Below are 23,139 nucleotides of genomic sequence, written 5' to 3'. Positions count from 1 at the left end.
TCATGCTGCAGCCAAACCTCCACAATAACAGTTCGATCATATCTGTTCCCTTCAGTTAATGCTGTCATTCCATCTGCCTTGTTGCAAATGCATGGCGCGTGTCACCGAGAAAGGGCCTTTGAGGGATGGTTAGAGGTCACAGAGTGGGAGAGATGTTTGGGGATGTGACAATGTTGCAGGGTTAAACATAGTTACAGTTGCTACAGATTGTTCGCAGGAGAAAACATTTTATTGTTTGGAGGAAGATAGAGAGATAAAGCGTGTTTGATTAGATTCCAGAGATAGGGATGTGTGTAGGGTTGTGGATCGTTACATGGACAACGTTGATCAGGACGTAGAAACATTCACAGGATTCCAGGATTTCGTACATTCAACAACATTTGTGGGATCTGGAGAATATCACAGTGATAGGGAGGATGGTATGGACTGGAGAATATTACAGGGAAAGGTTGGATAGTATGGACTGGAGAATGTTGCAAGCACATGGAAGATGATATAAGCTGGAGAATGCTGCAGCAATAGAGAGGAGTATATGGACTGGAGGATGTTGCACGGACAGGGATGAAGTTGTAGACTGGATACAGTTAGAAGGAGAGATGAATTTATGCACTGGAAGGTATGTCAGAGAGAGTGAGTGGTGTGCATGCTGCAAGATACGACAGGGATAGGGAAGCTTGTAGAGACTGGATGAGAGAGTGATAGAGAGTCTTGTGAGAGACCAGATTCACTTATGAGCAGAGGATATGCTACAGTGAGCAGAGCCTTTTGCAGATATAAATGAGGATACAATGGCCACAAAGCAGTCACACCTCTTCATAGGTATATAGGAACTGAAGGAATTGAACAGATTACACAGGCTTGGAGTGTTGTATGCAGTGGAGGAGATTAACCTGAAAGGGATGGTTTTAGAGACTCAACAATGTTAGGAAATAACGGGAGTTGCAATTGTGAGAGCAGGTTTCAACAATTCGGAGGATATAGACCTGAAAGAGCTTTGACAGATAGCGATGGTACGGTAAAGGGAATTGTAGTGGCTTCCCTTTCATAAGCAATCCATAAGCACTTAAAATAGCCTGTTTGACATGTGCATTATCACTCGACCATTCGAGAGACAGCGCTGCAAATATTTCACTGGCTCTGCCTACCAGTTTAGACTGAACTAGCATTACCCAGAAGACCTTGGGCCACTCTACCTGTCTATGAAATCTTTCAAATGAAATACAGAGTTCCTTGACAGTAGAGTCACAGGTAGTTAGGAGAGCGAAGAAGGTGCTTGGTATGCCTTCCTTTATTGGTCAGAGTATTGGGTACAGGAGTTGGGAGGTCATGTTGTGGCTGTACAAGACAGTGGTTAGGCCACTTTTGGAATGCTGCATGCAACTCTGTTCTACTTCCGATCGGAAGGATGTTGTGAAACCTGAAAGGGTCCAGAAAAGATTTTCAACAACGTTGCCAGGGATGAGCTATAGGGAGAGTTTGAACAGGTGGTGGTTGTTTTTCCTGGAGAGTTGGAGGCTGAGGGTGACCTCATCGAGGTTTATAAAATCAAGAGGGGCATGGATAGGGTAAATCGACAAAGGCTTTCTCCTGGGGTGTGCGAATCCAGAATTATAGGGCGAGGTTTAGGGTGAGAGTAGAAAGATATAAAAGATAAAAAGGGGCAACTTTTTCACGCAGAGGATAGTAAGTATATGGAATGAGCTGCCAGAGGAAGTGGTGGAGGCAAGTACAACTGCAACAGTTAAAAGGCATCTGGATGGGGATATGAATAGGAAGGGTTTAGTGGGAGATGGGCCGGGTGCTAGCAGGTGGGACTACATTGGGTTGGGATATCTGATCTGCAGGATGGGACCATGAATGGTTTGGGGAACCTGGAGGATGTTATCATTTGAACCACAGGTAATGTTTGATTGGATCTTTCAGCCAGTCTTACAGATGGTACAATTGCAACATTTAAGAAGCATTTAGATGGATATATGAATAGAAAGGGTTTGGAGGGAGATAGGCCAGGTACTGGCAGGTGGGACTGGATTGGGTTGGAATATCCTGTGGGCATGGCTGGGTTGGAATGAAGGGTCTGTTTCCATGCTGTACATCTCTATGACTATAAGATCGGCTGAATGTTCCAATCAAAAATTACCTGTGGTTCAAATCATAATATCCTCCAGGTTCCACAAGCCATCCCTTGTCCTATCCTACAGGTTCAATGAATCCCGGAACACCTAACCTTCTTCAAGTCCCACGTCCCTTCCGACATTTGTACCATCCTCCAAGTTCTGCAGCCCTTCATACCTTGTAACATGGCCCAGATTCTCCAACTCCTCCTTCCTCTGCAATGTTCCCCAGAAGAGCACTGCAGGATGGTGGGGGTAACAGAGATATGGAGGGACATCAGGACAGGAGGATATTGCAGACATTAGGAATATATGGACTTGAGAAGGTTTCACAGTTTATGAGTGTTGTAGGGACTGGAGGAACTTACAAAGATAGGGATAGTTTTCGATTGGAGGATTCTGCAGAAAACCTTTACGTTGTTAAAGGTAGGATTCTTAGCAGCGTGCAGGAACAAAGGGATCCTGTGTCCCTCAGGTTCCCACCCAAGTTGACAGGCTGTTAAAAAGGCGGATGGTGTGTTAGCTTTCATTGGCAGGGGGATTGAATTTAAGAGATGTGAGATTTTGCTGCAGCTCTACAGATCCCCAGTTGGACCACACTTTGAATATTGTGAACAGTTCTGTTCGCTTCATTGTAGGAAGGACGTGGAACCTTTAAAGACAGTGCAGAGGAGATTTAGCAGGATGCTGCCTGGACTGGAGGGCATGCCCATAGAAGGTAGATTGTGGAAGTTAGGGCTTTTCTGATCACAGCGAAGGAGGAAGAATGGTGACTTGATAGAGGTGTACAAGGGAATGAGAGGCATAGATAGAGTGGATAACCAGAGACTACTTCCCATGGTGAAATGGTAATCACAAGGGGACATAAGTTTCAGGTAATTGGCGGAAGGTTTAGCTTAGATATCAGAAGGATATGGGCCAAGTGCTGGCAGGTAGGACTAGATTGGGTTGGGATATCCTGTCGGCATGGACGGGACTGGTAAGTTATTTACACAGAGTGTGGTGGGTGCGTGGAATGGACTGCCAGCCGTGGTAGTAGATTCAGACACATTACAGACATCTAAGCAACTCTTGGATAGGCACATCAGTGACAGTAATATGTAAGATATGTAGGTTCGTTTCATCTTCAGAGTAGGATAAAAGGTCAGCACAATATTGAGGGAGGAAGGGCTTGTACTGGAATGTGCTATTCCATTTTCTAAATAGCAAGGGTTATGATGGCAGCAAGAGGGTTCGGGAAGCGGGAGAGGATGCGATCTGAATGAAGAGACACAAATATGAGGCGTTGCTAAGGTTGCATGAGGTAACAGAGACAGCAATGGCCTGATCTGGAGCGGATGACCCAGACTGGGAGGGGTGTGGGAACTGGAGGTGGTTTCACAAGGAGGGAGGACCTTTGAGCCACAGGAGGTTACAGAAATGTGGAGAGCTGTCGGGCCTACAGGAGTTCATGGAGATGGGGAGTTTGGGAGGAATGGAGCAGTTTACAGGGATAAGGATGTTGGTAGGATGGGGTGTTTTACACAGACAGGAATGTTTCAGGTAAATGGAGCAGATTACAGAGAAAACGTGGGTTGTACAGATTGGAAAAACAAATATTCATATGGAGGGCAATACAAGCATGGTGAACACTTAGTGAAACGTTAATATTCACAAAGTCTGGGACAATCACACTGACAACAGTGACATTGGAAGAGGAGTTCAGAGAATTTTTTTCAGTGTTTCTTAGAATAACAGATTGTGTAACTGGCGAGGGACGTAACTGTCTCAGAGCGACTGTTGTGTGATAAAACTTAGTGAATGAGTAACGTCACCTGGAGAGATCCTCTGGGAAATTGTGATAATGTGCAGTTTAAAGAACTATAAAGTTTTAAAGTGAAACACAGAAAGGACAAGCTACAACTAGAAAAAAAAATAGCCAATTACCTGAGTTGGAGAGGAGAACTGACCAAAATAAACAGACTAAACAGACTGAAATATGCGCCTGTAAATGAACAGTGGAAAACATTTGAAGGAACAGTGAAAAATACTCAACAAAAGGATATTCCACTGAAACAGACAAAAACCCAGCAAAAAATCCCCACCGGTACCTCACTCAGGACAAAATGGATCATATTAGATTATGAGGCTGAGAAGATCACCACAAAGTACTAAAAATCCTGAAGTGAGAGAGAGTTTTAGAGTAAGTTTTAAAGGGATTGCAATGGGTCTGCTAGCAGGAGGGGGGGCAATGGGACGGGGAATCGTTGCCAGTTTTATTGACACGATACGAACATGGAGAAGTGAAGGTGCTGGAGGTGGTGAGAGTGTTACAGAGAGAGGTCAGGGCCTGAACGGTGTTACAAAGCCAGTACGGATTGCTGCAGCTGGAGGGGTTTGCAGAGGTAGGGAGGGACATATGTATTTTTATTTATTCATTCATGGGATGTGGGTGTCACTGCCTGGACCAGCATTCTTTGACCCCATGCTAATTACCCAGAAATTGCTGGATAAATATAATACTTTGCTGGCCACAGGTGAAGTGCTGAATGACTGGAGGATCGCTAATATGGTTCCTTTGTTCAAGAAGGGCAGCAGGGATAGGCCAGGTAATTACAGAGCAGATAGTCTGACAGCAGGAGGAGGGAAATTATTGGAAACAATTGTGAGGATGAATCAACACTTGCAAAGGTAAGGATCAACTTGGTTTCGTCATCATGGATTTGGCAGAGGAAGATACTGTCCGAGGAATTCAAGTCAGTTTTTTTTTAAATGATGCTTAAGTATATTGATGAAGGCGGTGCAGATGATGTGGTTTACATGGACTTGACTAAGTCCTTAAACAAGATCCAACATGGAAGGCTGGTTCAAAAGGACTGGGTTCCAAGGCAAGTTGGCAAATTGGATGCAAAATTGGTGGATAGCATACTTTCACCACCGGGTGTACCACAGGAAACTGTGCAGGAATCATTGAACATTAATAACTCGGATGTGAAAGCAGAAGGTATCATTAGTCGGTTTGCAGATGACATGAAAGGTGAGGGTGTTGTTCACAGTGAGGAAGATGGTCTCTGTCTGCTGTCCGATGTCGATCGGATGATAATCGAAGCAGAGTTTAGTTCTGATCGAAATGAGGTAATACACTGTGGGAGGTACGATAAGCGAAGTACAGACATAATAAACGGTAGGTCCTTGCGGAGTACTGAGGAATACAGGGACCTTGGTGGACAAGTCCATAGATCCCTGAAGGTGTCAGCACAGGGTGACAGGGTGGGAATGGCACCTGAACTGGGAGCGGGAGAGGGACAAATATCCTGGTGGGGTGAATTGCTAGAGCTGCTTGAGAGGATATAACCCAGTCTGGCAGGGTGTTGGACCTTAAATAAACGTCAGGCCAGAAAGAAGATTGAGGCTGGTACACGAGTTAAAGACAGCAATTTCAGCAGACAAGGCAGGCAAGAACATAGCAGGGAATGGGGGAAAACTGATGATTAAACTGCATTTATTTCAATGTAAGGGGCCAGACAGCTAAGGAAGATGAACTCAGGGCATGGATTGGAACATGGGACTGGGATATTATAGTTATTACAGAAACACAGCTGAGGGAGGGGCAGGACTGACAGTTCATTGTTTCAAGGTGGAGATGCTGCAGGAAGGGGAGGCAAGAGAGGACGTGTGGTGGTGGGTTTTGATTGCATGAATCATCACAGCAGTACTTAGAGAGAATATTCCTGTGGATTGCCCAGTGAAGCTATGTTAGTGGAACTGAGAAATAAGAATGGGTCATCACTTTGATACGATGCGACTGCTGACCCCGAATAATCTGTGGCAGACTGAGGAACAAATATGTCGGGACACCTTAAATATCAACCATAATAATAGGGCTGTTATAGTAGCGTTTATGAACTTTCCAAACCTAGACTGGGACTGCCAGTGTTCAGTGTTTGCAAGGGAGGAATTTGGTAATTGTGTTCCAGAAAACTCCCAATCAATATTTAAATGGCCTGAAAAGAGAAAGGGGCAAAACCTGACCTCCACTTGGGAATTAAGGTCGGGAGAGGGACTGAGATTTGGGAAAGTGTTTTGCCAAAGTGATCACAGTTCTAGTAGTTTGAAAATAGCTTTGGAAAAGGACAGGCCTGGTCCACAAGTGCAAGTTATTAAATGGAGCCTGACCAATCTTGACCGTATTAGTCAGGAACTTTGAAAATGTGATTGGGGAAGGGAATTATTTACAGGGAAAGGGAAGTTTGGCAAGTGAGAATATTTTAAAAGTAAGATAAACTGATCGATCAGCGCCAGCATGTTCCTGTTTGTGTGCAGGTCAATGCTGACAGCATTCAGAAACACTGGCTGTCCATTGAGGGTCTGGTCAAGGAAAAGGGGGGCACATGTCAGGTATAGCCAGCTGGATCAAGGGAATTCCTGAGGATATACAGGGGCTGTAGGAATACACTTTGAGTAGAAAACAGGAATGGAGAAAGGCTACATGAAATAGCCTCAGCAGAGAAGGAAAGGGGAATCCAAAAGTGATTGTATCAGTATATTAAGAGTACATAAGTAACTCAGGACAAAATAGTGTCCTTTAGTGATCAATGAGGCCATCGATGTGTGGAACTGCAGGATATTTGCTAAGATCCTAAACAATTTTTTTCACTCCAGAACTTACTGTGGAGAAAGACTGGGGAATTCAGGGAACAAGAGTAATACGTTAGACCACAATTGGAGTTCTCTGCAATTCCAGTCTCTCTGCTACAAGAAGGATGTTGTGAAACTTGAAAGGACTCAGAAAAGATTAACAAGATATTGCCCGGGTTGGTGCTGAATATGCTGGGGTTACTGTCACTGGAGAATCGGAGACTGAGGGATGACCTCACAGAGGTTTATATGAACATGAGGGGCATGGATAGGGTAAGCATTCAAGGCCTTTTCCCAGAAGTTGGGGAGTCCAAAAATAGAGGGAATAGATTTAAGTTTAGAGGTGAATGGTTTACAGAGGGACTGAAGGGACAGCTTCTTCACACACATAGTGATGTGTGTATGGAATGAGCTGAAAGAGAAAGTAATGGAGACTGATACAATTACAACATTTAAAATTGGCATCTGAATAGTAAGGGTGGGGGGCATGGTGGCACAGTGGTTAGCACTGCTGCCTCACAGCGCCAGAGACCCGGGTTCAATTCCCGACTCAGGCGGCTGACTGTGTTGAGTTTGCACATTCTCCCCGTGTCTGCGTGGGTTTCCTCCGGGTGCTCCGGTTTCCTCCCACACTCCAAAGATGCGCATGCCAGGTGAATTGGCCATACTAAATTGCCTGTAGTGTTAGTTGAAGGGTTAAATGTACGGGAATGGGTGCGTTACGCTTCTGCATGTCGGTGTGGACTTGTTGGGCCAAAAGGCCTGTTTCCACACTGTAAGTAATCTAATCTAATCTGTAAGTAATCTAATCTAAAAGGGTGTAGACGTATATGGGCCAAATGCTGGAAAAGGGAATGGATTTATTTAGACCGGGTAAGCCAGTACGAGTTGGGGACCGAAGGGTCTGTTTCTATGCTGTAAATCTCTATGACTTGAAAAGAGTGCATGTTATAAAAGAGGTGGCGCTGGAGGTTTTAAAACTCAAAGCTATGGCAAGTCCCAGAACCTGATTAAGTGTATCTCAGGACACTGTGGGATGCTAGGGAAAAAATTGTGGAGGCCCGAGTAAAGGTATGTGTACTACAGACAGCCATGTGTGATGGGCTGGCAGGCTGGAGGGTGGCATCATGGACAGTGAAGGAGGTTTTGTGAGATGACAAAGGGATCTTGATGAGGTGAATGAATGGGCTGAAAAAGTAGAAATGGAATTCAATCTGAATAAATACGAGGTCATGCATTTTGTAAAACAAACAAGGGTAGAGCTTATACAATTAATGCTCAGGCCTTGATTAGTGTTTTAGAGCAGAGGGACCTCCGGGTTCAGGTACATAATCCTTGAAGGCTGAATCACAGGACGAATAAGACAGCGCTTTGCATGCCTGACTATTGCTCAGTCCATTGAGTGTAGGATTTGGGACGTCATGTTGAGTTTGCATAGACATTTGTGAGGCCTGTTCTGCAATACTCTGTCCAGTTCTGGTCGCCCAGTTAACAGGGAGGATATTATTAAGCTGCAGGACATTCAGAAGTGATTTACCAGGATATTGCTGGGTATGGAAAGCTTGAGATCTGAAAAATGGCTAGATAGGCTGAGTCTTTTTTCACTGGTGCCTGGGGGTTGAGACATGATGCTATAAAGGTTTATGAAAAAAATGAGATATATGGATCAATTTAATGGTAGTTGCCTTTTCCTCAGGATGGGGGAGTCTCAAGAGCAGGGGCCATATTTTTAAGGTTAGAGGGGAGAGGTGTTCAAAAAAAAGATATGGGGCAATTTGCTACACAGAAAGTGGTTTGAGTGTGGAATGAACTTCCTGAGAAAGGGGTTGATGTGCGTACAATTACAACATTTAAAAGATATGTGGATAAACAGGTGAATAGGGCAGGGTTGGAGTGATATGGGCCAGCAACAGGCAGCTGGGAACAGTTTAGTTTTAGATTATGGTGGGTATCAACTGAAGGGTCAGTTTCCATGCTGTATGGCTCTATGACAAGAATATGGTTTGATTCCATTATTGAAGAAAGTATCAGGGCTGGGCCCACTGATGTGCATCATCGACATAAACGATTTAGTTGAAAATATAGGAGTGATTGTGTGAAAGTTTGTTGATGATCAAATGAATGTTGTAGTGGGCAGTGAATACGGTTATCAAAGGGGATCTTGACCAACTGGGCCAGTGGACCAAGGAATGAAAGATGGAGTTTAATTCAGGGGTTGGATTTTGTTAAGACAAACCAGGGAGGACTAATACAGTTAATGGAAGGGCTCTGGCCAGGGTTGTCGGAGAGAGAGAGAGAGAGAGAGACAAGGGGGTGCGAGTTACATTATTCCTCGGAAGTGGCATACCAGGTGGACAGGGTGGGGAAAGCGACATTTGGCACATTTGCCGACATTGGCCAGCACTTTGTTACATATGTTGGAGATATTTGTAACTTTGTCCTAAATATTTCCCTTGGGCAGAGGAGGCCACGAGGTGACCCTAAGAATGGTGAATAACCAAGGGTCGGTGAGTCCAAAACTAGAGGGTATAACAGGAGGTGAGAGAGCAAGGATTTAAAGAGGGAGCTGAGGGGGAACATTATCCACAGAGGATGGTGCATAAACGGAACAGACTGCCTCAGGCACATGGGAGAAACAAAAACAATTACAGCATGGAAAAGACATTTGGGCAGGTACATGGAGAGGAGAAGGTTTGAAGAGATAAGGGCCAAATGCAGGCAAATGAGACTCATTGAGTATAAGAAACATGGGCAGCATTGAGGGGTTTGACCACAGGTTCTGTTTCCGTGCTGCATCACTCTGTATCCAGCTAAAGAGGATTAGTGTACCAAAATAAGGCATGTTGTAGACACTGAAGCAAGTTACAGCGATAGTGATGGTAGTCTAGAATGCAGTATGTCTCAAATATGTGGAGGGAGTATCGGGAAGGGAAGAGGTTACAGGGACAGGGACTATTGTAGGAGTTAAAAATGACTGAAGACACTGGTGCACAAGCCATGCCACAGATGGTGTTGCAGAGTAGTGAGTCTTAGTACAGTGTTGGAGGGAGAACACAGACCAGAAATATCCCAGGCAGCATTCACAACCTCTTATCGGAGGCCTACTCTCCCCTCTGTTGTACTGATGCTCGCTCAGACAGCACAGGACTGGATTGATAACTATGAACTCCCGATGCTGTCTCACTGCAACATAAGTTAAAGTAGACGTGGTGATTGAGCACGGGGTGTGTCTATACTGTGCTCCCCATCCAGCACTGTATCTGCGTCCTGTCTTGTTAGCGATGTTTGGAGCCCTCTCATTGCTCTCTGCTCTGTGCACTATGAGTGATCTTACCTCACTGCAGGATTTATTGAAGGCTCCCGATCTCCCTGCCCTTTGTCTCTCTGGCTGACCAACCATCTTCAATGAGGTGATGGATGAGACACACAGCAGTTGGGAAGTCTATTGAGTCAGCAACTTCCTGAGTACCTACAGGAGACAGAGAAATAGACAGAATGGGAAATTAGACTGATGCAGTGAGGGTTACACAAGGAGAATGGAAATGAACCCCACAGAGATCTGGAAAATCCCAAACTCCATCCCTGGCCTGTGCTGTTGCGTCTCTCTGGAGTGGAGAATTCTGTTAGCTCAGGATGTGGAGGAGCTGCAAGAGTGAGAGACGCTGACAGAGGCAGCAATTCGACCCACACAGTGAGGGATACCACATGGAGAGAGACTGAGTGATATCACCAGAGTGCTGGAAGACTTCAGGATCACACAATCATGTTGGAAGAATGGGTTTAGCTTCATGTGTCAGTGCTCAGGGATGAGCAACCAGTGAGCAGGTGAAGTGATGGCCTAGTAACATTATTGTTCGGGCATTTATCCAAAACCTCAGATGGGGACAGCGATTAACTAAAACTGTACATCAGTGAATAGGTTTGTGACAGGAAATTGTGGGAAAGAGTAAATTATGTTTTTTTTCAATGGACGAAGTCTTATCAATAAGGTAGATGGATTTGTGACACTGAGATAAAAGAGGTTTAGACAACAGAGAGACATGGTTATAGGGTGAACAAAAGGTGGACATAAATATTCAATGGATCACAACCTTGCGGAAACTCAGGCAAAATGGGTAACACTAACAATAATGGATAACAAAGGCATCACAGAGAAAGCATTTGGTCTCAGATCATGAAGTAGAATCAGTCTGAATGTAAATTCTGGCTACTACTTGCCAAGGACACAAGCAGCAGAACAGTTTTAGCCACTGAACAGCATTCCGCTGCTCATTACTGCATCACACAGGAACTCATTGGAATTTTTTTAACAAAAACATTGCGATAATTTTGGGAAACATCAATATTCACAAAATGTAGTACAGTCACGCTGGCAAGAGTGATATTGGAAGAGGAGTTCAGAAAATTAGTTTTCAGTGTTTCTTTGAATAACAAATTGTGCAACTGGCTAGGGACACAACTACCTCAGAGCGACCATTGTGTGATGAATCTTAGTAAATGAGTAATGTCACCTGGAGAGATCCTCTGCAATATTGTGATAAAATGCAATTTAAGGAAATATAAAGTTTTAAAGTGAATCACAGAAAGGACAAGCTACAACTAGAAACAAAAATAAACAATAACATGAGTTTGAGAGGGGAACTGACCAAGGTAAACAGGCTAAACAGACTGAAATATGTGCCTGTCAAAGAACAGTGGAAAACATTTGAAGGAACAGTGTAAAACACTCAACAAAAGGACATTCCATTGAAACAGACAAATCCTCAGCAAGAAATCCCCATCGGTCCCTCATTCAAGTAAAAAGGATCATATTAGATTATCGGGCTTAGAGGATCACCAAAAAGTACTTAAAATCCTGAAGTGAGAGAATGTTTTCGGAGTAAGTTTTAAAGGGATTGCAAAGGCTCTGCTCCCAGGATCATATTAGATTATCGGGCTTAGAGGATCACCAAAAAGTACTTAAAATCCTGAAGTGAGAGAATGTTTTCGGAGTAAGTTTTAAAGGGATTGCAAAGGCTCTGCTCCCAGGAGGAGGTCAGATGGAAGAGGAAATAATTGTCAAGGTTTTATGTCACTAAAGGAACCGGGAGAACTAAAGGTGCTGGAGGTGGTGAGAGTGTTACAGAGAGGGGTCAGGGTCTGAACGGTATTACAAAGCCAGTACAGATTGTTGCAACTGGAGGTGTTTGCAGAGGTCGGGAGGGATATATATATTTTTATTTATTCATTCATGGGATGAGGATGTCGCTGATTGGACCAACATTCTTTACCCCACTGCTAATTACCCAGAGTATAGCACAGAGTCAGCCATATTGCTGTGGGTCTGGTGTCACGTGCAGACCAGACCAGGTTAGAATGTCAGATGTTCTTCTCGAAAGGATGTAAATGAACCAGATGAGTTCTTCCTTCTGGTCAACAATGCTTTTATGGTGGCCTCACCAATGTCCTCTACAGCCACAACATGACATCCCAACTTCTACTCTCAATCCCAAACGCCTGCTTCACCAACCTATCTACCTGTGACACCACTTACAAAGAACTGTCGACCTGCATCCCTGGGTCTCTGACTGACAACACTACCCAGGGTCCGAACATTAACTGTACAGGCCCCACCCCGGTTTGTTTCACCAAAATGGAACACCTCACGTTTATCTAATTAAACTCCATCTGCTATTCTTCAGCTCACGATCCCAGTGTACTATTCGTCCTGTTGTATCATAGATAACCTTCTTCACTGACCACTTTACCAACAATTTCAGTGCCACTCAAAAAAACTTACTTACCTGGAAACCAATATTCCCATCCAAACCATTTATCCAAATGACAAACAACAGTGGACCCACTTCACCGCTGGTCACATGTCTCCTGTCAGAAAAACAACATGTCTCCCATCACTCTCTGTCTCCTATCATCAAGCCTAATTTTGTATCCAGTTGACTAGCTCCTCCTGAATGCCATATCCTTTTACATTGATCTGAGCTTATTATCCAGTTTACCATACAGAACGTAGAACACAGAACAGGACAGCACAAGACCCTTCGGCCATGATGCCATGCCCATCTTTTATCCGACTGTGAGATCAAACTAACTTACATACCCTTCATTTTGCTGTCATCCATGTGCCTATCCAAGAGTCTGTTAAAATGTCCCATTACACCCACCCACCACTCTCTGTGTAAAGAACCTCCATCTGAAATCTCCCCTTACCCATCCTCCAATCACCTTACAATTATGCCCCCATGTACCATGTATGCCATGGGATAAAGAGGTCCCTCACTGTTCACTCTATCTTTGCCTCACACCTTCTTGTTCACCTCTAACAAATCACACCACACTCTTCTTCACTCCAATGAGAAAAGCCTTAGCTCCCTCAACCTTTCTTTATCAGACATGCTCTCCAGTCCAGGTAGCATCCTGGTAAATCTCCTCTTTACCCTCTCTAAAACTTCCACATCCTTCCTGTAATGAAGGGACCAAAACTGAACACAATATTGTAATTGGGATCTAAACAGGACTGTATAGATCTGCAGCATAACCTCATGGCTTTGAAACTCAATCCCCCATCTAATGAAAGCCAATACAACAGATTCTTTCTTAATAACACCATCAGCTTGGTGGCAAATTTGAGGGATCTCTGCTCATGGAATCCAAGATCCATGTGTTCCTCCACACTATTCAGTATTCTGCCTTTACCTGCACATCTTTGGGCTGTGGGTGGAAACCGGAGCACCTGTCGGTAACCCACGCAGACATGGAGAGAATGTGCTAACTCCACGCAGACAGTCGCTAGGGGCTGGAAATGAAATCGTGTCCCTCGTGCTGTGAGGCAGCAGTGCTAACCACTGAGCCACCGTGCTGCCCCATGTAACTCTCTAGAGCCTTGCTTCTGATCCTTGGTTCCTCAAACTTAAATTAGCTTCCTTCTTCCTCTTGACTAGATGTTCTACATCCCTTGGAACCTTGACAAATGCTTTGCTGAAGTTCATGTAGACAACACTGACTGCTCTGCCTTCATCGATCTCTTGGTCAACTCCTCGAAGAGTCAATCCGGTTTGTGAAACATGGCTTCCCACTCACAAAGCCATGCTGACTATCTCTAATCAGCCCTTGCCTTTCCAAATATATGTCGCTCCTTTCTCTCAGAACTTACCCAGCACTGGCTCACTGGGCTGTGATTTCCTAGCTGCTCCCTGCAGACATTAAGTGATGGAACAGCATTAGCCACCCTCCAGTCTTCCGGTAACTTATTGTGTGTATTGATAAAATAAATATATGTTAGGGACACTATCTCTTCCCCAGATTCCCACAATATTCGACCTAATAAGCGACTGAGGATTGATCTACCTTTATTTGTTTTCAGATACCAGCACTTTTTTTCCTCTGTTGAGGATTCTTTCCAAGACATCACTACTTATTTCCCCAACTTCCTGAGCTTCCATGTCTTTCTCCACAGTAAATTCTGACAACACTATTTCGTCTAATATCTCACCCACCTCCTGACAGTTAAGGTGCCCAAATTACTCTTTAGCCCTTATTAAAACTTGTGTAAAGTTTTCTGAAAATTCAAATAAACCGTATCCTCAGTCCAACCACTCCTACACCCGTATCTATTCTGCTATTTATATTCACACCAATAAAAATAAAATCCAACAGGCTCAAAAACACATCCTCTTTTCATTAAAAGTGTTTCTAAGGTTCCAGTTATTCTTCATTGACATATCCTTTCAAGCATATTTCAGCTCCTGACCTACTGTCAGGCTAACACTGTTTGGTTTCAGACTGGCAGCAGAAAGAGTTATGGGTGTTCGTGTTTATCAATCTGAAAAAAGGTAGGTTACAGTTTCAACAGGTAATAGATGTTTTGGAAATAAGGAGGGTCGTGGGGACTGAAGGACATTATGGAGATAGGGAGCGATGTGCGGACTCAACGAGATTATGGACGTAGAAATGCACTTGTGACTGAAGAACATTATGGAGATAGGGAGTGATGTGGGGCCTGAAAGAGGCCAAAGAGATCTGCAGGGCTGTTGGGCCTAAAGGAGGTAGCACAGATCAGGAGGATCATGGGGATTGAAGGAGGTTACTCTGAACTGGAGGGTCGTTGTGTCAGGATGAGATTATGGAGATAGGGAGGGTTGTGGGGCCTTTTGGAGGTTATGGAGTTAGGGACGTTTGTGGGGAATGGTTCAAGTTACATGGATAGGAAGAGTCTTTGGGACTGAAGGGGTTTATGGAGATAGGGAGGGCTGTGGGGACTGAAGAAGGTTATATAGATAGTAAGTTTATAGAGAAGCACAGGAAAGAAGAGCAGGTATTGGCCATTTGACCACAGAGTCGGTCCCACCATTCAATATGATCACGACTGATCATTTAACCCAGTACAGTATTCCTGCTTTCACACCTGACTCTGATATTATAGTGACTACTGGCATTTAGTGATACAGCGGGCTGTAGTAACTGGGACAGGGGGTATGGGGGGGTGGGTGCCTTACAGAGATAGGGAAGGTTGTGGAAGCTGGGACAGGTGACAGATACAGGGCGGGTTTTAGGAAGGGGAGGACGTTACACGGATTTGGAGGAATGCAGGGATGGGACGTGATAACAATCACAGGGAAGATTTTGGAAGCTCGATCTGAGACGGGTACAGCTGAGAACAGAAGTGAGTCAAACAGTCCGGACAGGCAGGGACAAAGTAGGATTGATAAATTAAACTGCATTTATTTCAATGCAAGGGGCCTAACAGGGAAGGCAGATTAACTCAGGGCATGGTTAGGAACATGGGATTGGGATCGCATAGCAATTACAGAAACATGGATCAGGGATGGGCAGGACTGGCAGCTTAATGTTCCAGGATACAAATGCAACAGGAAGGATAGAAAGGGAGGCAAGAGAGGAGGGAGAGTGGCATTTTTGATAACGGATAGCATTACAGCTGTGCTTAGGGAGGATATTCCCAGAAATACATCAGGGAAGTTATTTGGTGGAACTGAGAAATAAGAAAGGGATGATCACCTTATTAGGATTGTATTATAGACCCCACAGTAGTCAAAGGGAAATTGCCACACAAACTTGTAAGGAGATCTCAGTTATCTGTAAGAATAATAGGGTAGATATGGTAGGGGATTTTAACTTTCCAAACATCGACTGGGACTGCCATAGTGTAAAGGTTTAGATGGAGAGGAATTTGCTAAGTGTGTACAAGACAATTTTCTGATTCAGTATGTGGGTGTACCAACTAGAGAAGGTGCAAAACTTAACCTAAGCTAAGGAAATAAGGCAGGGCAGGTGAGTGAGCTGTTAGTGGGGGAGCACTTTGGGACCAGCGACCATAATTCTATTCATTTTAAAATAGTGATGGAAAAGGATAGACCAAATCTAAAAGTTGAAGTTCTAAATTGGATAAAGGCCCATTTTGACGTATTAGGCAAGAACTTTTGAAAGCTGATTGCAGGCAGATGTTCGCAGGTAAAGGGACGGATGGAAAATGGGATGCCTTCAGAAATGAGATAACAAGAATCCAGAGAAAGTATATTCCTGTCAGGGTGTAGGGGAAGGCTGGTAGGTATAGCGAATTCTGGATGACTAAAGAAATTGAAGGTTTAGTTCAGAAAAAGAAGGAAGCACATGTCGGGTATAGACAGGATAGATCGAGTGAGTCCTTCGAGTATAAAGGAAGTTGGAGTATACTAAAGAGGGAAATCAGGAGGGCAAAAAAGGGACATGAGATAGCTTTGACAAATAGAATTAAGGAGAATCCAAAGAGTTTTTACAAATATATTAAGGACAAAGGGTAACTATGGAGAGAATAGGGCCCCTGAAAGGTCAGCAAGGCGGCCTTTGTGTGGAGCCACAGAAAATGGGAGAGATACTAAATTAATATTTTGCATCAGTATTTACTGTGGAAAAGGATATGGAAGATATAGACTGTAGGGAAATCGATGGTGACATCTTGCAAAATGTTCAGATACAGAGGAAGAAGTGCTGGATAACTCCCCAGGACCTGATCAGGTGTACCCGAGAACTCTGTGGGAAGCTAGAGAAGTGATTGCTGGGCCTCTTGCTGAGATATTTGTATCATCGATAGTCGCAGTTGAGATGCCAGAAGACTGGAGGTTGGCAAAAGTGGTGCAACTGTTTAAGAAGGGTGGTAAAGACAAGCCAGGGAACTATAGACCGATGAGCCTGAACTCAGTGGTGGGCAGGTTGTTGGAGGGAATCCTGATAGACAGAATGTACATGAATTTGGAAAGGCAAGGACTGATTATGGATAGTCAACATGGCTTTGTGCGTGGGAAATCATGTCCCACACACTCGAGTGAGTTTTTTGAAGAAGTCGCAAAGAAGATTGATGAGGGCAGAGTGATAGATGTGATCTATATGGACTTCTGTAAGGCATTCGACAAGGTTCACCATGGGAGACTGATTAGCAAGGTTAGATCTCATTGAATACAGTGAAAACTAGCCATTTGGATACAGAACTGGCTCAAAAGTAAAAGACAGAGAGTGGTGGTGGAGGGTTGTTTTTCAGACTGAAGGCCTGTGACCAGTGGAGTGTCACAAGGATCAGTGCTGGGCCCTCTACTTTTTATCATTTACAGAAATGATTTGGATGAGAGCACAGTTTGCAGATGACACCAAAATTGGAGGTGTAGTGAACAGGGAAGAGGGTTACAACAGGATCTAGACCAGATGGGACAATGGGCTAAGTGGCAGATGGAGTTTAATTCAGATAAATGCGAGGTGCTGCATTTTCGAAAAGCAAATCTTAGCAGGACTTATACTCGTAATGGTAAGGTCCTAGGGAGTGTTGTTGAACAAAGAGACCTTGGAGTGCATATTCATAGCTCCTTGAAAGTGGAATCGCAGATAGATAAGAGAGTGAAGGCGGCGTTTGGGATGCATTCCTTTATTGGTCAGAGTATTGAGTCCAGGAGTTGGGAGGTCATGTTGCGGCTGTGCAGCACATTGGTTAGGCCACTGTTGGAATATTTTGTGCAATTCTGGTCTCCTTCCTATCAGAAAAAGTTTGTGAAACTTGAAAGGGTTCAGAAAAGATTTACAAGAATGTTGCCAGGGTTGGAGTATTTGAGCTACAGAGAGAGGCTGAACAGGCTGGGGCTGTGGCGTCGGAGGCTGAGGGGTGACCTTATAGAGGTTTACAAAATTATGAGGGGCATGGATAGGATAAATAGACAAAGACTTTTCCCTGGGGTCGGTGAGTCCAGAACTCGAAGGTTTAGGTTTAGGGTGAGAGGGGTAAGATATAAAAGAGACCTAAGGTGCAACTTTTTCAAGCAGAGGGTGGTACGTGTATGGAAAGAGCTGCCAGAGGATGTGGTGGAGGCTGGTACAACTGCAACATTTAAGAGGCATTTGGATGGGTATAGGAATGGGAAGGGTTTGGAGGGAGATGGGCCGGGTGCTGGCAGGTGGGACTAGATTGGGTTGGGATATCTGGTCAGCATAGACAGGTTGGACCAAAGGGTCTGTTTCCGTGCTGTACATCTCTATGACTCCAACACTCATGGAGGTTATAGAAATAAACTGTGTGACTGCATGTGGAGGTGGTTGAAGTCATAAAGGTTTGTAGTTATCGTAGGAAATTACATCATTTGGGACCAGCAGAGTTTTCAGAGACGAACTGCATTTCAGAAACAGGAAGAGTTCATAGTCATCATTAGAAATGCAGAAACTAATTTATGAGAGAAGCAGGGTCACTCTGCACTGTGCCCAGAGACAAGGAGGAGTCTTACAGCTGGAGGAGGTTACTAAGGTACAGAGCTTTATCGTTGTGGTGACGGGGAAGGTTACAGAGATCATGAAGGTAGTAGGAGTTCAAAAAAGTCACAAAGACAGAGAGGTTTCTCAGGTCTGGAAAGGACTACACTGACCAGGATGGCTTCAGGAACTGAGGAGTTGTTTTTCTTCAGTTAAGGAGAGATGTGACAGAACCCGGGATTAAAGGCAAAGGCAGAAACCTGGAGAGTTGTAGTGGTAGGAGGAGCTGACAGGGATAGGCAGTATTGTAGGGACTGATAGAGATCGGGGAAGTGGTATCAATGAAACAGACAATGGAGAAACTGACAGACATAGGGAGGGTTCTGTGGAACAGATGAATTTACAGATAAGATGGTGATAATGAAGCCTGAGAATTTTCTCATGTTCCTTGCCCAGCATTGTTCCTACATCATGTCCTCAGGGTCTGAATTAAAATCCACTAACTCCTCCCTGTGCTGTTTACTGTGAGTGATCTTACCGGCTGCAGAATTAACTGAATGCTCCAGATCTCCCTCTCCATCTCTCTCTGGCTGACCAACTGTCTTCAATATGGTGATGGACGAGACAGGAATTGGGAATTCTGCTGAGTCAGGGACATCAGGAATACCTACAGGAGACAGAGAAATAGACAGAATGGAAAATTACACTGATGCAATGAATCTTACACATGGAGAATGGCATTGAATCCCACAGAGATCTGGAAATTCCTAATGTCCATTCCTGGCCTGTTCTGCTGCGTCCCTCTGGAGTGGAGAATTCTGTTAGTTCAGGATCTGGAGTAGCTGCAAAGAGTGAGAGACACTTTCAGAGGCAGCAATTAGACCCAGAAGTAAGGGATATCACATGCAGAAAGACAGTGATATCAGCAGAGTGGAGGAATGTATCAGGATCACACAATGGTAACAACAGAAGTGGTTCTGACCAGTAAGCACTGCTACCAGTACTCAGGGAAGACTGAGCTATTTTATTGGGATAGGCTCCCCAGGTATCAGGATTATGCAGTGTGCTATAAATGGACACAGATGAGGAGGGGGACAGGTCTGAGGGGAATGGAAATTCCCAAGTCCAATGAGGAAGGTTGAAATATTGGAACACCATGGAAATGTGGATGAAGACCAACAGAAAGAAACAGTAAGGGACTGAGTTTAATTAAAATACTACATTGTCAAATAGATTTGTGACAGGAAATTATTGGTTAACATTAAGTAAATGCCATTTCTGCCCCTCACAATTCCTCACACACCAAAATGACATCACTTCCGCCCCTCACATCATCGCTGATGTCACACACTCAGTGACTTCCATGCCCACCCCCCCGACTGCCGTGTTTGTCACCACTTCCGCCCCCACCAATGCCGCGCACTTGCATTCTGCTGACAACCCCCCCAGGTCCCAGCATCACAATCCCTACCCCAGAATCCGGAGGGGAACACCACCCCTGCTCATGACTCCACCCCCATTCCCCCTAACACCACACCCACTCCAGTTACAGGTTCCGTCGCCTCCCCAAGCTCCACACCTCCGCCAGGTCCCAGCTTCCAGTCCTGCCGAGTTTTCACCATTCTTCCTGACCTCCCCCTCACTGAGGATGAATGATCAATCCTCAGCAAATACTTCACCTTTATCCCCCTCCGTCCACACATCAATTAATTTAATACACGCTGTGACATTGAAGACTTCTTCTGCCGCCTCCGAGCATACTTTTACAATCAAGACTCCCACCCACCTTTCAAGGACCCTTTTGCCCACCTCCAATACACACCGTCTACCTGGACACCCCGCGCTGGCCTATTACCTGTCTTCGATTTCTTCATTTCCAACTTCCACCGAGACATTACCCGCCTCAACCTATCTCCCCCCTCCCCCACTCCAACCTCTCACCCTCACAACGTGCAGCCCTCCACTTCCTCTGCTCCAATACCGACCTCACCATCAAACCAACAGATAAAGGGGGTGCAGTGGGAGTCTGGTGCACTGACCTCTACACTGCTGAAGCCATGGTGCCAACTCAAAGACACCTCCTCCTACCACCCCCTCTACCATGACCCACCTCCCATCACCAAACCGTCATCTCCCAGAGCATACAGAACCTCATCACCTCAGGAGGAGAACTCCCACCCACAGCTTCCAACCTCATTGTCCGGGATCCCCCACTGCCCGGTTCTATCTCCTTCCCAAGATCCACAAGCCTGACCCCCCTGGCCGACCCATTGTCTCAGCATGCTCCTACCCCACCGAACTCATGTCTGCCTACCTCGACATTGCCCTCTCCCCCAGTCCAGGAATTACCCACATTCGTTCGAGACACCACCCATACCCTCCACCTCCTCCAAGACTTCTGTTTTCCAGGCCCCCAACGCCTCATCTTCACCATGGATATCCAATCCCTCTACACCTCCATTCACCATGACCAGGACCTCCAAGCCCTCCGTTTCTTCATCTCCCGACGGCCACAACAGAACCATTCCACCGACACTCTCATTCGTTTGTCTGAACTTGTCGTCACACTTAACAATTTTTCCTTCAAATCCTCCCACTTCCTCCAGACCAAAGGGGTAGCCATGGGCACCCGTATGGGCCCGAGCTATGCCTGTTTCTTTGTTAGCTACGTAGAACAGTTGATCTTCCGTAGTTACACTGGCACCACTCCCCACGTCTTCCTCCACTACATTGATGACTGCATTGGCACCACCTCGTGCTCCCTCGAGGAGTTTGAGCAATTCATCAACTTCACCAACACATTCCACCCGGACCTTAAATTTACCTGGACCATCTCTGATACCTCCCTCCCCTTCCTGGACCACTCCATCCCCATTAATGACAACCGACTTGACACCAACATTTTTTATGAACCTACCGACTCCCAAAGCTACCAAGCTTCCACCTCTTCCCAGACTACCGCCTGCAAATTTGCCAACCCGTATTCCCAATTCCTCCTCCTCCGCCGTACTTGTTCCCAGGAGGGCCAGTTCCACCACAGAACACACCAGATGGCCTCCTTCTTTAGAGATCGCAATTTCCCTTCCCACGTGGTTAAAGATGCCCTCCAATGCATCTCGTCCACATCCCACACCTCCGCACTCAGACCCCACCCCTCCAACCGTAACAAGGACAGAACGCCCCTGGTGCTCACATTCCACCCTACCAACCTTCACATAAACCAAATCATCCACCGACATTTCCGCCACCTCCAAACAGACCCTACCACCAGAGATAGATTTCCCTCCCCACCCCTTTCTGCCTTCCGCAAAGACCGTTGCCTGAGTGACTACCTGGTCAGGTCCACGCCTCCCAAAATCCCACCCTCCCTTCCTGGCACCTTCCCCTGCCACTGCAGAAATTGCAAAACCTGCGCCCACACCTCTCCCCTCACCACCATCCAACGCCGCAAAGGAGCCTTCCACATCCAAAGTTTTACCTGCACATCCACCAATATCATTTATTGTATCCGTTGCTCCCTATGCGCTCTCCTCTACATTGGGGAAACTGGACACGTCCGAGCAGAGCACTTTAGGGAACATCTCTGGTACACCCGCACCAATCAACCCCACTGCCCTGTGGCCCAACATTTCAACGCCCCCTCCCACTCTGCCGAGGACATGCAGGTCCTGGGCTTCCTCCACCGCTGCTTCGTCACCACCTGACACCTGGAAGAAGAACGTCTCACCTTCCGCCTCGGAACACTTCACCCCAGGGCAACAATGTGGACTTCACCAGTTTCCTCATTTCCCCTTCCCATACCTCACACCCCACCTCCAGCCTTCCAGCTCAGCCCCCCATGACTTGTCCTAACAGCCTAACTCCCTTCCCACCTATCCACTCCACCCTCCTCCCTGACCTATCACCCCCATTCCCACCCCCATTCACCCAGTGAACTCTTTGCTCCCTTCCCCCATCCTCCAATCTGACCTATCACCTTCTTCCCCACCCCATTCACCTATTATACTCTATGCGACTTTCTCCCTATCCCCACCCCCCTCTCATTTACCTCCCAACTCTGCAGGCTCCCGGCCTCTATTCCTGATGAAGGGCTTTTGCCCGAAACGTCGATTTTCCTATTCCTCGGATGCTGCCTGACCTGCCATGCTTTTCCAGCACCACTCTAATCTAGAATCTGGTTTCCAGCATCTGCAGTCCTTGTGTTTACATTATTGGAGGAGAAGGCAACCGAGATAAGGCATGTTGTTAACACTGAACCAAGTTACAGGGATAAGGAAGGTAGTCTGGAATGCAGCAGAATTCAAATATGTGGACGGACTATCGGGAAAGGAGGAGGTTACAGCGATAGGATCTGTTATAGGAATTAAAAATTATTGAAGACACTGGACCACAAGACATGCCATAGATACACTGTTGTAGAGTAGTGAGTTTTAATATAACATAACTTACATTGGTGTGGTGATTGAGCCTGGGGTGTGTGTGTGCACTGTGCTCCCCTCCAGCATTGTACTATGTCATGTTGTGTTAACAGATGCTTGGATCCCTCTCATTGTTCTTTGCTCTGTGCACTGTGGGTGACCTTAATTCACGACAGGATTTATTGAAGGCTCCAGATCTCCTTTCCCTTTGTCTCTCTCTGGCAGACCAACTGCATTCAATGAGGTGATGGACGATCCACCCAGCAGCTGGA

The sequence above is a fragment of the Chiloscyllium punctatum genome, chromosome 23, assembly GCF_047496795.1.
Source record: "Chiloscyllium punctatum isolate Juve2018m chromosome 23, sChiPun1.3, whole genome shotgun sequence".
In the NCBI taxonomy this organism is placed as follows: Eukaryota; Metazoa; Chordata; class Chondrichthyes; order Orectolobiformes; family Hemiscylliidae; genus Chiloscyllium; species Chiloscyllium punctatum.
The sequence above is the reverse complement of the archived record's forward strand: the minus strand, read 5'-3'. Positions refer to the sequence as shown.